The sequence below is a fragment of the Gossypium hirsutum genome, unplaced genomic scaffold (genome assembly GCF_007990345.1).
Source record: "Gossypium hirsutum isolate 1008001.06 unplaced genomic scaffold, Gossypium_hirsutum_v2.1 scaffold_1008, whole genome shotgun sequence".
Taxonomy (NCBI): Eukaryota; Viridiplantae; Streptophyta; class Magnoliopsida; order Malvales; family Malvaceae; genus Gossypium; species Gossypium hirsutum.
Genome location: NW_024403393.1, coordinates 1 through 14,510, shown reverse-complemented (window position 1 = coordinate 14,510; position 14,510 = coordinate 1). Strand labels below are relative to the sequence as shown.

The following is a 14,510-nucleotide window of genomic DNA, read 5'->3' as shown; positions in this document are numbered from 1 at the left end:
TTCTGATGGGATCCGGTGCATTAGTGCTGGTATGATCGCACCCATCAATTCTTGCGCATTCTATTTATATAAAGGCTACCCCTGATCGCGCTTGAGCCTCGAATTTGAATTTAAATACGACCAAATAACGTTTCGAGTGATTTATTCCGTAAATAACTAATTAGTTATACGATGAGATATAAAAAAAATAGAAAAAAAATTTAATAGATATAAAATTGGAGGGTGCAACACGAGGACTTCCCAGGAGGTCACCCATCCTAGTACTACTCTCGCCCAAGCACGCTTAACTGCGGAGTTCTGATGGATCCGGTGCATTAGTGCTGGTATGATCGCACCCATCAATTCTTGCGCATTCTATTTATATAAAGGCTACCCCTGATCGCGCTTGAGCCTCGAATTTGAATTTAAATACGACCAAATAACGTTTCGAGTGATTTATTCCGTAAATAACTAATTAGTTATACGATGAGATAAAAAAATAGAAAAAAATTTAATGAGATATAAAATTGGAGGGTGCAACACGAGGACTTCCCAGGAGGTCACCCATCCTAGTACTACTTCTCGCCCAAGCACGCTTACTGCGGAGTTCTGATGGGATCCGGTGCATTAGTGCTGGTATGATCGCACCCATCAATTCTTGCGCATTCTATTTATATAAAGGCTACCCCTGATCGCGCTTGAGCCTCGAATTTGAATTTAAATACGACCAAATAACGTTTCGAGTGATTTATTCCGTAAATAACTAATTAGTTATACGATGAGATATAAAAAAATAGAAAAAAAATTTAATGAGATATAAAATTGGAGGGTGCAACACGAGGACTTCCCAGGAGGTCACCCATCCTAGTACTACTCTCGCCCAAGCACGCTTAACTGCGGAGTTCTGATGGGATCCGGTGCATTAGTGCTGGTATGATCGCACCCATCAATTCTTGCGCATTCTATTTATATAAAGGCTACCCCTGATCGCGCTTGAGCCTCGAATTTGAATTTAAATACGACCAAATAACGTTTCGAGTGATTTATTCCGTAAATAACTAATTAGTTATACCGATGAGATATAAAAAAATAAAAAAAAAATTAATGAGATATAAAATTGGAGGGGTGCAACAGAGGACTTCCAGGAGGTCACCCATCCTAAGTATCACTCTGCCCAAGCACGCTTAACTGCGGAGTCTGATGGGATCCGTGCATTAGTGCGGTATGATCGTCACCCATTCAATCTTGGCGCATTCATAATTATATAAGGCTAACCCCTGATCGCGCTGAGCCTCGAATTGAATTAAAAATACGACCAAATAACGTTTCGAGTGATTTATCCGTAAATAACTAAATTGTTATACGATGAATATAAAAAAATAGAAAAAAAATTTAATGAGATATAAAATTGGAGGGGGCAACACGAGGACTTCCCAGGAGGTACCACATCCAGTACTACCTCTGCCAAGCACGCTTAAACTGCGGAGTTCTGATGGGATCCGGTGCATTAGTGCTGGTATGATCGCACACCTAATTTTGTAGGCATTCTGATTTTAATATAAAGGCTACCCCGATCTGCGCTTTGAGCCTCGAATTTGAATTAAATACGTCCTAAATAACGTTTCGAGTGATTTATTCCGTAAATAACTAATTAGTTATACGATGAGATATAAAAAAATAGAAAAAAATTTAATAGATATAAAATTGGAGGGGTGCAACACAGGACTTCCCAAGGAGGTCACCCATCCATCAGTAACTAGCCCAAGCCGCTAACTCAGAATTTCTGAATCCGTGCATTAGTGCTGGTATGATGACCCATCAACTTGCGATTCTATTTATATAGAGCTGCCACTGACGCCGCTTGAAGCCTCGAATTTGAATTTAAATAGACCAAATAAAGTTTCGAGTATTTTATTCGTAAATAACTATTATTACATAGATATAAAAAAAATAAAAAAAATAATAAATAAAAATTGAGGGTGCAACACGAGGATTCCCAGGAGGTCACCCATCCTAGTATACTCTGCAGCACGCTTGGACTGAGCTTTACGCCAACGCTAACTCGAATTTTTTATATAAAGGCTCCTGTCGGTTGGCTGATTTATAATCGCCAAATAACCAATTTTTCCTAATAATTTTTACAGACATTTGAAATTTAATGAGTTAATAGGGCCGAATCCCGAGTCAATTTATAAATAACACAAATAACGGGTTCGAGGATGGTATTAACGTATACACCTCATTAATTTTCGGAGATTTATATTTAATGGATAGAGATTAAATGGGGTGCAACGAGGACTTCCCAGAGGTCACCTTAACTACTGCCAGCACGCTTATGAAATCTATGTCCGTGCAAACGGATGAAGCACCCATAATCGCGCATTCTATTATATACTACCTGTCGGCTATGAATTTGAATTTAAGCCTACGTGAGTGATTAATCCGTTCGCATGAGTCTTGATATATAATTGGAGGGCACCATAATTCCAGGAGGTACCATTATACTCGCTAGTACGACTGCGGAACCATCAATTACTGTAATGACGCCACATTCTTGCATTCTATTTATATAAGGCTACCTGATCGGCTTGAGCCTCGAATTGAATTTAAATACGACCAAATAACGATTCCGAGTGATTTATTCCGTAAATAACTAATTAGTTATACGAGAGATATAAAAAAATAGAAAAAAAATTAATGAGATATAAAATTGGAGGGGTGCAACACGAGGATTCCCAGGAGGTCACCCATCCCTAAGTACTATCCTCGCCCAAGCACGCTTAATGCCGGAGTTCTGATGGGATCCGGTGCATTAGTGCTGGTATGATCGCACCCATCAATTCTTGCGCATCTATTTAATAAAGGCTACCCTGATCAGGCGCTTGAGCCTCGAATTTGAATTTAAATACGCCAAATAACGTTTCGAGTGATTTTTCCGTAAATAACTAATTAGTTTATACGATGACATATAAAAAAAATAGAAAAAAAATTTAATGAGATATAAAATTGGAGGGGTGCAACACGAGGACTTCCCAGGAGGTCACCTATCCTAAGTACTACTCTCGCCCAAGCACGCTTAACTGCGGAGTTCTGATGGGATCGGTGCATTAGTGCTGGTATGATCGCACCCATCAATTCTTGGCATTCTATTTATATAAAGGCTACCTGATCGCGCTTGAGCCTCGAATTTGAATTTAAATACGACCAAATAACGTTTCGAGTGATTTATTCCGTAAAAAACTAATAGTTATACGATGAGATAAAAAAAAATAGAAAAAAAATTTAATGAGATATAAAATTGGAGAGGTGCAACAGAGGACTCCAGGAGGTCAATCCTAGTACTACTCTCACCAAGACGCTTAACGCGAGTTCTGATGGGATCCGGTGCATTAGTGCTGGTATGATCACCCGTCAATTCTTGGCATTCTATTTATATAATAGCTACCCTGATCGGCTTGAGCTCGAATTGAATTTAAATAACGACCAAATAACGTTTCGAGTGATTTATTCCGTAAATAACTAATTAGTTATACGATGAGATATAAAAAAAATAGAAAAAAATTAATGAGATATAAATTGGAAGGGTGAACACGAGGACTTCCAGGAGGTCACCCATCCTAGTACTACTCTCGCCAAGCACGCTAACTGCGAGTTCTGATGGGATCCGGTGCATTAGTGCTGGTATGATCGCACCTCAATTCTGCGCATTCTATTTAATAAAGCTACCCTGATGCGCTTGAGCCTCGAATTTGAATTTAAATACGACCAAATAACGTTTCGAGTGATTTATTCGTAAATACTAATTAGTTATACGATGAGATATAAAAAAATAGAAAAAAAATTTAATGAGATATAAAATGGAGGGTGCAACACGAGGACTTCCCAGAGGTCACCCATCCTAGTACTACTCTCCCCAAGCACGCTACTGCGGAGTTCTGATGGATCCGGTGCATTAGTGCTGGTATGATCGCACCCTCATTCTTGCGCATTCTATTTATATAAAGGACCCTATCGCGCTTGAGCCCTCGAATTTGAATTTAAAATAGACAATAACGTTTCGAGTGATTTTCCGTAAATAACAATTAGTTTACAGAGATATAAAAAAATAAAAAAAAATTTAATGAGATATAAAATTGGAGGGTGCAACACAGGATTCCAGAGGTCACCCATCCTGTACTACTCGCCAAGACGCTTAACTGCGGAGTTCTGATGGGATCCGGTGCATTAGTGCTGGTATGATCGCACCCATCAATTCTTGCGCATTCTATTTATATAAAGGCTACCCCTGATCGCGCTTGAGCCTCGAATTTGAATTTAAATACGACCAAATAACGTTCGAGTGATTTATTCCGGTAAATAACTAATTAGTTATACGATGAATATAAAAAAAAAAAAAAAAAATTTAATGAGATATAAAAATTGGAGGGTGCAACACGAGGACTTCCCAGGAGTCACCCATCCCTAGTACTACTCTCGCCCAAGCACGCTAATGCGGAGTTCTGATGGGATCCGGTGCATTAGTGCTGGTAATGATCGCACCCATCAATTCTTGGCATTCATTTATAAGGCTATCGGCTTGACTCGAATTTGATTTAAATACGCCATAACTTTCGAGTGATTTATTCCGTAAATAACTATTGTTATACGATGAGATATAAAAAAAATGAAAAAAAATTTAATGAGATATAAAATTGGAGGGTGCAACAGAGGACTTCCAGGAGGTCACCCATCCTAGTACTACTCTCGCCCAGCACGCTAACTGCGAGTTCTATGGGATCGGTGCATTAGTGCTGGTATGATCGCATCATTTTGCGCATTCTATTTATATAAAGGCTACCCCTGATCGCGCTGAGCCTCGAATTGAATTTAAATACGACCAAATAAGTTTCGAGTGATTTATTCCGTAAATAACTAATTAGTTATACGATGAGAATAAAAAAATAGAAAAAAAATTAATGAGATAAAAATTGGAGGGTGCAACACGAGGACTTCCCAGGAGGTCACCCATCCAGTACTCTCGCCAGCAGTTATGGGTTCTGATGGATCCGGTGCTTAGTGTGGTATATCGCACCATCATTTTCGCATTTATTTTATAAGGCTACCCTGATCGGCTTGAGCTCGAATTTGAATTTAAATACCAAATAACGTTTCGAGTGATTTATTCCGTAAATAATAATTAGTTATACGATGAGATATAAAAAATAGAAAAAAATTTAATGAGATATAAATTGGAGGGTGCAACACGAGGACTTCCCAGGAGGTCACCCATCCTAGTACTACTCTCGCCCAAGCACGCTTAACTGCGGAGTTCTGATGGGATCGGTGCATTAGTGCTGGTATGATCGACCTCAATTCTTGCGCATTCTATTTATATAAAGGTACCCCTGATCGCGCTTGAGCCTCGAATTTGAATTTAAATACGACCAAATAACGTTTCGAGTGATTTATTCCGTAAATAACTAATTAGTTACGATGAGATATAAAAAATAGAAAAAATTAATGGATATAAATTGGGGTGCAACACGAGACTTCCAGGAGGTCACCCATCCTAGTACTCTCGCCAGCACGCTTACTGCGGAGTTCTGATGGATCCGGTGCATTAGTGTGGTATGATCGCACCTCATTCTTGCGCTTCTATTTATTAAGGCTACCCCTATCGCGCTTGAGCCTCGATTTGAATTTAATACGACAATACGTTTCGAGTGATTTATTCCGTAAATAACTAATTAGTTATACGATGAGATATAAAAAAAATAGAAAAAAATTTAATGAGATATAAATTGGAGGGTGCAACACGAGGACTTCCCAGGAGGTCACCATCTAGTACTACTCTCGCCAAGCACGCTTAACTGCGGAGTTCTGATGGGTCCGGTGCTTAGTGCTGGTATGATCGCACCTCAATTCTTGCGCATTCTATTTATATAAAGGCTACCCCTGATCGCGCTTGAGCCTCGAATTTGAATTTAAATACGACCAAATAACGTTTCGAGTGATTTATTCCGTAATAACTAATTAGTTATACGATGAGATATAAAAAAATAGAAAAAAATTTAATGAGATATAAAATTGGAGGGTGCAACACGAGGACTTCCAGGAGGTCACCCATCCTAGTACTACTCTCGCCCAGCACGCTTAACTGCGGAGTTCTGATGGGATCCGGTGCATTAGTGCTGGTATGATCGCACCCATCATTCTTGCGCATTCTATTTATATAAAGGCTACCCCTGATCGCGCTTGAGCCTCGAATTTGAATTTAATACGACCAAATAACGTTTCGAGTGATTTATTCCGTAATAACTAATTAGTTATACGATGAGATATAAAAAAATAGAAAAAAATTAATGAGATATAAATTGGAGGGTGCAACACGGGACTTCCCAGGAGGTCACCATCCTAGTACTACTCTCGCCCAAGCACGCTTAACTGCGGAGTTCTGATGGGATCCGGTGCATTAGTGCTGGTATGATCGCACCATCATTCTTGCGCATTCTATTTATTAAAGGCTACCCCTGATCGCGCTTGAGCCTCGAATTTGATTTAAATACGACCAAATAACGTTTCGAGTGATTTATTCCGTAAATAACTAATTAGTTATACGATGAGATATAAAAAATAGAAAAAAATTTAATGAGATATAAAATTGGAGGGTGCAACACGAGGACTTCCCAGGAGGTCACCATCCTAGTACTACTCTCGCCCAAGCACGCTTAACTGCGGAGTTCTGATGGATCCGGTGCATTAGTGCTGGTATGATCGCACCCATCAATTCTTGCGCATTCTATTTATATAAGGCTACCCTGATCGCGCTTGAGCCTCGATTTGAATTTAATACGTCCAATAACGTTTCGAGTGATTTATTCCGTAAATAACTATTAGTTATACGATGAGATATAAAAATAGAAAAAATTTAATGAGATATAAATTGGAGGGGTGCACACGAGGACTTCCCAGGAGGTCCCCATCTAGTATACTCTCGCCCAGCACGCTTAATGCGGAGTTCTGATGGGTCGGTGCATTGTGCTGGTATGATCGCACCATCATTCTTGCGCTTCTATTTATATAAGGCTACCCTGATCGCGTTGAGCCTCGAATTTGAATTTAAATACGACCAAATAACGTTTCGAGTGATTTATTCCGTAAATAACTAATTAGTTATACGATGAGATATAAAAAAATAGAAAAAATTTAATGAGATATAAATTGGAGGGTGCACACGAGGACTTCCAGGAGGTCACCCATCCTAGTACTACTCTCGCCAAGCACGCTTACTGCGGAGTTCTGATGGGATCGGTGCATTAGTGCTGGTATGATCGCACCTCATTCTTGCGCATTCTATTTATAAGGCTACCCTGATCGCGCTTGAGCCTCGATTTGATTTAATACGCCAATACGTTTCGAGTGATTTATTCGTAATAACTATTAGTTACGATGAGATATAAAAATAGAAAAATTTAATGAGATATAAATTGGAGGGTGCACACGAGGATTCCAGGAGGTACCATCCTAGTACTATTCGCCCAGCACGCTTAACTGCGGAGTTCTGATGGATCGGTGCATTAGTGTGGTATGATCACCTCATTCTTGCGCTTTTTTATAAGGCTACCCTGATCGCGCTTGAGCTCGATTTGATTTAATACCAATACGTTTCGAGTGATTTATTCCGTAAATAACTATTAGTTATACGATGGATATAAAAAATAGAAAAAAATTTAATGATATAAATTGGAGGTGCACACGGGACTTCCAGGAGGTCACCATCCTAGTACTCTCTCGCCAGCCGCTTAACTGCGGAGTTCTGATGGATCCGGTGCATTAGTGCTGGTATGATCGCACCTCATTCTTGCGCATTCTATTTATATAAGGCTACCCTGATCGCGCTTGAGCCTCGATTTGAATTTAATAGACCAATACGTTTCGGTGATTTATTCCGTAATAACTATTGTTATCGATGAGATATAAAAATAGAAAAAATTTAATGAGATATAAATTGGAGGGTGCAACGAGGACTTCCAGGAGGTCACCCTCCTAGTACTACTCTCGCCAGCCGCTTAACTGCGGAGTTTGTGGGATCGGTGCTTGTGCTGGTTGATCGACCTCATTTTGCGTTTATTTTTAAGGTACCCTGATCGCGCTTGAGCTCGATTTGATTTAATCGTCCAATACGTTTCGGTGATTTATTCCGTAAATAATATTAGTTTCGATGAGATATAAAATAGAAAAATTTAATGAGATATAATTGGAGGGTGCAACCGGACTTCCAGGAGGTCACCTCCTAGTACTCTCGCCCAGCACGCTTAACTGCGGAGTTCTGATGGGATCCGGTGCATTAGTGCTGGTTGATCGCACCATCAATTCTTGCGCATTCTATTTATTAAGGCTACCCTGATCGCGCTTGAGCCTCGATTTGATTTAATACGACCAATACGTTTCGAGTGATTTATTCCGTAATAACTATTAGTTATCGATGAGATATAAAAATAGAAAAAAATTTAATGATATAAATTGGAGGGTGCAACCGGGACTTCCAGGAGGTCACCCATCTAGTACTCTTCGCCAGCACGCTTAACTGCGGGTTCTGATGGATCGGTGCTTAGTGTGGTTGATCGACCCTCATTCTTGCGCTTCTATTTATAAGGCTACCCTGATCGCGCTTGGCCTCGATTTGAATTTAATCGCAATAAGTTTCGAGTGATTTATTCCGTAAATAACTAATTGTTATACGATGAGATATAAAAATAGAAAAAATTTATGAGATATAATTGGGGGTGCACACGGGACTTCCAGGAGGTCACCATCCTAGTACTACTCTCGCCAGCCGCTTACTGCGGGTTCTGATGGGATCCGGTGCATTAGTGCTGGTATGATCGCACCCTCATTCTTGCGCATTCTATTTATATAAGGCTACCCTGATCGCGCTTGAGCCTCGAATTTGAATTTAAATACGACAAATACGTTTCGAGTGATTTATTCCGTAATAACTATTGTTTACGATGAGATATAAAAAATAGAAAAAATTTATGAGATATAAATTGGAGGGTGCAACACGGACTTCCCAGGAGGTCACCATCCTAGTATACTTCGCCAGCACGCTTACTGCGGAGTTCTGATGGGATCCGGTGCATTAGTGCTGGTATGATCGCACCATCATTCTTGCGCATTCTATTTTATAAGGCTACCCTGATCGCGCTTGGCTCGATTTGATTTAATCGACCATAAGTTTCGAGTGATTTTTCGTAATACTATTGTTTACGATGATATAAAAAATAGAAAAATTTATGATATAAATTGGAGGGTGCACCGGGACTTCCAGGAGGTCACCATCCTGTACTACTCTGCCAGCGCTTACTGCGGAGTTCTGATGGATCGGTCATTGTGCTGGTATGATCGCACCATCATTCTTGCGCATTCTATTTATATAAGGCTACCCTGATCGCGCTTGAGCCTCGATTTGATTTAATACGCCAATAACGTTTCGAGTGATTTATTCCGTAATAACTATTAGTTATCGATGAGATATAAAAAATAGAAAAATTTATGATATAAATTGGAGGGTGCAACCGGGATTCCAGGAGGTCACCTCTGTATACTCTCGCCAGCACGCTTACTGCGGAGTTCTGATGGGATCGGTGCATTAGTGCTGGTATGATCGCACCCATCATTCTTGCGCATTCTATTTATATAAAGGCTACCCTGATCGCGCTTGAGCCTCGATTTGAATTTAATACGACCAATAACGTTTCGAGTGATTTATTCCGTAATAACTATTAGTTATACGATGAGATATAAAAATAGAAAAAATTTAATGAGATATAAATTGGAGGGTGCAACCGAGGACTTCCAGGAGGTCACCCATCCTAGTACTACTCTCGCCCAGCACGCTTACTGCGGAGTTCTGATGGGATCCGGTGCATTAGTGCTGGTATGATCGCACCCGTCATTCTTGCGCTTCTATTTATATAAAGGCTACCCTGATCGCGCTTGAGCTCGAATTTGAATTTAATACGACCAATAACGTTTCGAGTGATTTATTCCGTAATAACTAATTAGTTATCGATGAGATATAAAAATAGAAAAAATTTAATGAGATATAATTGGAGGGTGCACACGAGGACTTCCCAGGAGGTCACCATCCTAGTACTACTTCGCCAGCACGCTTAACTGCGGAGTTCTGATGGGATCCGGTGCATTAGTGCTGGTATGATCGCACCGTCATTCTTGCGCATTCTATTTATTAAGGTACCCTGATCGCGCTTGAGCTCGATTTGAATTTAATAGCAATAACGTTTCGAGTGATTTATTCCGTAATAACTATTAGTTATACGTGAGATATAAAAAATAGAAAAAATTTATGAGATATAAATTGGAGGGTGCAACCGAGGACTTCCAGGAGGTCACCATCCTAGTACTACTCTCGCCAGCACGCTTACTGCGGAGTTCTGATGGGATCCGGTGCATTAGTGCTGGTATGATCGCACCCTCATTCTTGCGCATTCTATTTATATAAGGCTACCCCTGATCGCGCTTGAGCTCGAATTTGATTTAAATACGACCAATAACGTTTCGAGTGATTTATTCCGTAATAACTAATTAGTTATACGATGAGATATAAAAAATAGAAAAAATTTAATGAGATATAAATTGGAGGGTGCAACCGAGACTTCCCAGGAGGTCACCATCCTAGTTACTCTCGCCAAGCACGTTAACTGCGGAGTTCTGATGGGATCCGGTGCATTAGTGCTGGTATGATCGCACCTCAATTCTTGCGCATTCTATTTATATAAGGTACCCTGATCGCGCTTGAGCCTCGATTTGATTTAATACGACAATACGTTTCGAGTGATTTATTCCGTAATAATATTAGTTATACGATGAGATATAAAAATAGAAAAAATTTAATGAGATATAAATTGGAGGGTGCACACGAGGACTTCCAGGAGGTCACCCATCCTGTACTACTCTCGCCAAGCACGCTTAACTGCGGAGTTCTGATGGGATCCGGTGCATTAGTGCTGGTATGATCGCACCTCATTCTTGCGCTTCTATTTATATAAGGTACCCTGATCGCGCTTGAGCTCGAATTTGAATTTAATACGACAAATACGTTTCGAGTGATTTATTCCGTAAATAACTAATTAGTTATACGATGAGATATAAAAAATAGAAAAAATTTATGAGATATAAATTGGAGGGTGCAACACGGGACTTCCCAGGAGGTCACCATCCTAGTACTACTCTCGCCAAGCACGCTTAACTGCGGAGTTCTGATGGGATCCGGTGCATTAGTGCTGGTATGATCGCACCTCATTCTTGCGCATTCTATTTATATAAGGCTACCCTGATCGCGCTTGAGCCTCGAATTTGAATTTAATACGACCAATAACGTTTCGAGTGATTTATTCCGTAATAACTAATTAGTTATACGATGAGATATAAAAAATAGAAAAAATTTATGAGATATAAATTGGAGGGTGCAACACGAGGACTTCCAGGAGGTCACCCATCCTAGTACTACTCTCGCCCAGCACGCTTAACTGCGGAGTTCTGATGGATCCGGTGCATTAGTGCTGGTATGATCGCACCTCATTCTTGCGCATTCTATTTATAAAGGCTACCCCTGATCGCGCTTGAGCCTCGATTTGAATTTAATACGACCAATAACGTTTCGAGTGATTTATTCCGTAAATAACTAATTAGTTATACGATGAGATATAAAAAATAGAAAAAATTTATGAGATATAAATTGGAGGGTGCAACCGAGGACTTCCCAGGAGGTCACCATCCTAGTACTACTCTCGCCAAGCCGCTTAACTGCGGAGTTCTGATGGGATCGGTGCATTAGTGCTGGTATGATCGCACCATCAATTCTTGCGCATTCTATTTATATAAGGTACCCCTGATCGCGCTTGAGCCTCGAATTTGAATTTAATACGACCAATAACGTTTCGAGTGATTTATTCCGTAATAACTAATTAGTTATACGATGAGATATAAAAAATAGAAAAAATTTAATGAGATATAAATTGGAGGGTGCAACACGAGGACTTCCAGGAGGTCACCATCTAGTACTACTCTCGCCAAGCACGCTTACTGCGGAGTTCTGATGGGATCCGGTGCATTAGTGCTGGTTGATCGCACCATCAATTCTTGCGCATTCTATTTATATAAGGTACCCCTGATCGCGCTTGAGCCTCGATTTGAATTTAATACGACCAATAACGTTTCGAGTGATTTATTCCGTAAATAACTAATTAGTTATACGATGAGATATAAAAAATAGAAAAAATTTATGAGATATAAATTGGAGGGTGCAACGAGGACTTCCAGGAGGTCACCCATCCTAGTACTACTCTCGCCCAGCACGCTTAACTGCGGAGTTCTGATGGGATCCGGTGCATTAGTGTGGTATGATCGCACCTCATTCTTGCGCATTCTATTTATAAAGGTACCCTGATCGCGCTTGAGCCTCGAATTTGAATTTAAATACGCCATAACGTTTCGAGTGATTTATTCCGTAATAACTAATTAGTTATACGATGAGATATAAAAATAGAAAAAATTTATGAGATATAAATTGGAGGGTGCACACGAGGACTTCCAGGAGGTCACCATCCTAGTACTACTTCGCCAAGCACGCTTAACTGCGGAGTTCTGATGGGATCCGGTGCATTAGTGCTGGTATGATCGCACCCATCATTCTTGCGCATTCTATTTATATAAGGCTACCCTGATCGCGCTTGAGCCTCGAATTTGATTTAAATACGACAATAACGTTTCGAGTGATTTATTCCGTAATAACTATTGTTACGATGAGATATAAAAAATAGAAAAAATTTATGAGATATAAATTGGGGGTGCACCGAGGACTTCCAGGAGGTCACCATCCTAGTACTACTCTCGCCAAGCACGCTTAACTGCGGTTCTGATGGGATCGGTGCATTGTGCTGGTATGATCGCACCATCATTCTTGCGCTTCTATTTATATAAGGCTACCCTGATCGCGCTTGAGCCTCGATTTGATTTAATACGACCAATAACGTTTCGAGTGATTTATTCCGTAATAACTATTGTTATACGATGAATATAAAAATAGAAAAATTTAATGAGATATAAATTGGAGGGTGCAACCGGGACTTCCAGGAGGTCACCATCCTAGTCTACTCTCGCCAGCCGCTTACTGCGGAGTTTGATGGATCCGGTGCATTAGTGCTGGTTGATCGCCATATTCTTGGCATTCTATTTTATAAGGCTACCCTGATCGCGCTTGGCTCGATTTGAATTTAATCGACAATACGTTTCGAGTGATTTATTCCGTAATACTATTAGTTATCGATGGATATAAAATAGAAAAAATTTATAGATTAAATTGGAGGGTGCACGAGGATTCCAGGAGGTCCCTCTAGTACTTCGCCAGCAGCTTACTGCGGAGTTCTGTGGATCGGTGCTTGTGTGGTATGATCGACCTCATTTTGCGTTCTATTTATTAAGGCTACCCTGATCGCTTGGCCTCGATTTGATTTAATCGCAATAACGTTTCGGTGATTTTTCGTAATAATATTAGTTATCGATGATTAAAAATAGAAAATTTATGAGATTAATTGGAGGTGCAACGGATTCCAGGGTCACCTCTAGTACTCTCGCCAGCCGTTATGCGGGTTTGATGGGATCGGTGCTTGTGTGGTATGATCGCCATCATTCTTGCGATTCTTTTATATAAGGCTACCCTGATCGCGCTTGAGCCTCGATTTGATTTATACGCAATACGTTTCGAGTGATTTATTCGTAATACTATTAGTTATCGATGAGATATAAAAATAGAAAAATTTAATGAATATAATTGGAGGTGCACCGAGGACTTCCCAGGAGGTCACCTCTGTACTACTCTCGCCAGCACGCTTAACTGCGAGTTCTGATGGGATCGGTGCTTGTGTGGTTGATCGCACATTCTTGCGCTTCTTTTATTAAGGTCCTGATCGCCTTGGCTCGATTTGATTTATCGTCCAATACGTTTCGGTGTTTTTGTATAATTTTTCGTGATATAAAATAGAAAATTTATGAGATTATTGGGGGTGCAGGTTCCAGGGTACTCTGTATTCTGCCAGACGTTATGGAGTTTGATGGTGTGCATTGTGTGTTGTCGCCCTCATTCTTGCGATTTTTTATATAAGGTACCCTGATGCGCTTGAGCTCGATTTGATTTATCGAATACGTTTCGAGTGATTTATTCGTAATAACTATTAGTTATACGATGAGATAAAAAATGAAAATTATGATTATTGGGGTGCACACGGGACTTCCAGGAGGTCACCATCTAGTACTACTCTCGCCAGCACGCTTAACTGCGGAGTTCTGATGGGATCGGTGCATTGTGCTGGTATGATCGCCTCATTCTTGCGTTCTATTTATAAAGGTACCCTGTCGCGCTTGGCCTCGAATTTGATTTATCGCAATAGTTGAGTGATTTTTCGTAATACTTTGTTATACGGGTTAATAGAAAAAATTTAATTAGAAAAATTCAGGGCAACATTCCAGGA

At 40.1% G+C, this 14,510-nt stretch overlaps 11 non-coding genes and 18 pseudogenes across 11 annotated transcripts; all 29 read right to left on the bottom strand.

The window, feature by feature from the left end:
* Window positions 1-219: 219 nt before the first annotated feature.
* LOC121227546 (5S ribosomal RNA) lies at window positions 220-337 on the bottom strand. The gene has a single exon (XR_005925135.1). It is a non-coding gene; the product is annotated as a 5S ribosomal RNA (ribosomal RNA).
* A 173-nt stretch (window positions 338-510) lies between these two features.
* LOC121227535 (5S ribosomal RNA) lies at window positions 511-629 on the bottom strand. The gene has a single exon (XR_005925128.1). It is a non-coding gene; the product is annotated as a 5S ribosomal RNA (ribosomal RNA).
* A 176-nt stretch (window positions 630-805) lies between these two features.
* Window positions 806-924, bottom strand: LOC121227534 (5S ribosomal RNA). Its single transcript, XR_005925127.1, has one exon. It is a non-coding gene; the product is annotated as a 5S ribosomal RNA (ribosomal RNA).
* A 467-nt stretch (window positions 925-1,391) lies between these two features.
* Window positions 1,392-1,509, bottom strand: LOC121227552 (uncharacterized; annotated as a pseudogene).
* A 1,185-nt stretch (window positions 1,510-2,694) lies between these two features.
* Window positions 2,695-2,814, bottom strand: LOC121227536 (5S ribosomal RNA). Its single transcript, XR_005925129.1, has one exon. It is a non-coding gene; the product is annotated as a 5S ribosomal RNA (ribosomal RNA).
* Window positions 2,815-2,990: 176 nt separating this feature from the next.
* LOC121227537 (5S ribosomal RNA) lies at window positions 2,991-3,109 on the bottom strand. Its single transcript, XR_005925130.1, has one exon. It is a non-coding gene; the product is annotated as a 5S ribosomal RNA (ribosomal RNA).
* Window positions 3,110-3,558: 449 nt separating this feature from the next.
* LOC121227560 (uncharacterized) lies at window positions 3,559-3,674 on the bottom strand (annotated as a pseudogene).
* A 166-nt stretch (window positions 3,675-3,840) lies between these two features.
* On the bottom strand, window positions 3,841-3,954 carry LOC121227548 (uncharacterized; annotated as a pseudogene).
* A 162-nt stretch (window positions 3,955-4,116) lies between these two features.
* On the bottom strand, window positions 4,117-4,226 carry LOC121227557 (uncharacterized; annotated as a pseudogene).
* Window positions 4,227-4,402: 176 nt separating this feature from the next.
* Window positions 4,403-4,520, bottom strand: LOC121227547 (uncharacterized; annotated as a pseudogene).
* Window positions 4,521-5,211: 691 nt separating this feature from the next.
* Window positions 5,212-5,329, bottom strand: LOC121227539 (5S ribosomal RNA). The gene has a single exon (XR_005925133.1). It is a non-coding gene; the product is annotated as a 5S ribosomal RNA (ribosomal RNA).
* A 434-nt stretch (window positions 5,330-5,763) lies between these two features.
* Window positions 5,764-5,877, bottom strand: LOC121227550 (uncharacterized; annotated as a pseudogene).
* Window positions 5,878-6,049: 172 nt separating this feature from the next.
* Window positions 6,050-6,166, bottom strand: LOC121227563 (5S ribosomal RNA). Its single transcript, XR_005925139.1, has one exon. It is a non-coding gene; the product is annotated as a 5S ribosomal RNA (ribosomal RNA).
* Window positions 6,167-6,336: 170 nt separating this feature from the next.
* On the bottom strand, window positions 6,337-6,453 carry LOC121227558 (5S ribosomal RNA). The gene has a single exon (XR_005925137.1). It is a non-coding gene; the product is annotated as a 5S ribosomal RNA (ribosomal RNA).
* Window positions 6,454-6,623: 170 nt separating this feature from the next.
* On the bottom strand, window positions 6,624-6,740 carry LOC121227564 (5S ribosomal RNA). The gene has a single exon (XR_005925140.1). It is a non-coding gene; the product is annotated as a 5S ribosomal RNA (ribosomal RNA).
* A 443-nt stretch (window positions 6,741-7,183) lies between these two features.
* On the bottom strand, window positions 7,184-7,297 carry LOC121227559 (uncharacterized; annotated as a pseudogene).
* Window positions 7,298-8,219: 922 nt separating this feature from the next.
* LOC121227561 (uncharacterized) lies at window positions 8,220-8,327 on the bottom strand (annotated as a pseudogene).
* A 685-nt stretch (window positions 8,328-9,012) lies between these two features.
* On the bottom strand, window positions 9,013-9,123 carry LOC121227562 (uncharacterized; annotated as a pseudogene).
* Window positions 9,124-9,797: 674 nt separating this feature from the next.
* Window positions 9,798-9,912, bottom strand: LOC121227541 (uncharacterized; annotated as a pseudogene).
* A 162-nt stretch (window positions 9,913-10,074) lies between these two features.
* Window positions 10,075-10,188, bottom strand: LOC121227549 (uncharacterized; annotated as a pseudogene).
* A 155-nt stretch (window positions 10,189-10,343) lies between these two features.
* LOC121227551 (uncharacterized) lies at window positions 10,344-10,456 on the bottom strand (annotated as a pseudogene).
* Window positions 10,457-10,621: 165 nt separating this feature from the next.
* Window positions 10,622-10,733, bottom strand: LOC121227554 (uncharacterized; annotated as a pseudogene).
* Window positions 10,734-10,890: 157 nt separating this feature from the next.
* On the bottom strand, window positions 10,891-11,005 carry LOC121227542 (uncharacterized; annotated as a pseudogene).
* A 160-nt stretch (window positions 11,006-11,165) lies between these two features.
* LOC121227538 (5S ribosomal RNA) lies at window positions 11,166-11,281 on the bottom strand. Its single transcript, XR_005925132.1, has one exon. It is a non-coding gene; the product is annotated as a 5S ribosomal RNA (ribosomal RNA).
* A 163-nt stretch (window positions 11,282-11,444) lies between these two features.
* LOC121227540 (5S ribosomal RNA) lies at window positions 11,445-11,560 on the bottom strand. Its single transcript, XR_005925134.1, has one exon. It is a non-coding gene; the product is annotated as a 5S ribosomal RNA (ribosomal RNA).
* A 163-nt stretch (window positions 11,561-11,723) lies between these two features.
* Window positions 11,724-11,837, bottom strand: LOC121227553 (uncharacterized; annotated as a pseudogene).
* A 166-nt stretch (window positions 11,838-12,003) lies between these two features.
* Window positions 12,004-12,116, bottom strand: LOC121227556 (uncharacterized; annotated as a pseudogene).
* Window positions 12,117-12,281: 165 nt separating this feature from the next.
* LOC121227543 (uncharacterized) lies at window positions 12,282-12,395 on the bottom strand (annotated as a pseudogene).
* A 159-nt stretch (window positions 12,396-12,554) lies between these two features.
* LOC121227545 (uncharacterized) lies at window positions 12,555-12,668 on the bottom strand (annotated as a pseudogene).
* Window positions 12,669-14,510: the final 1,842 nt, after the last annotated feature.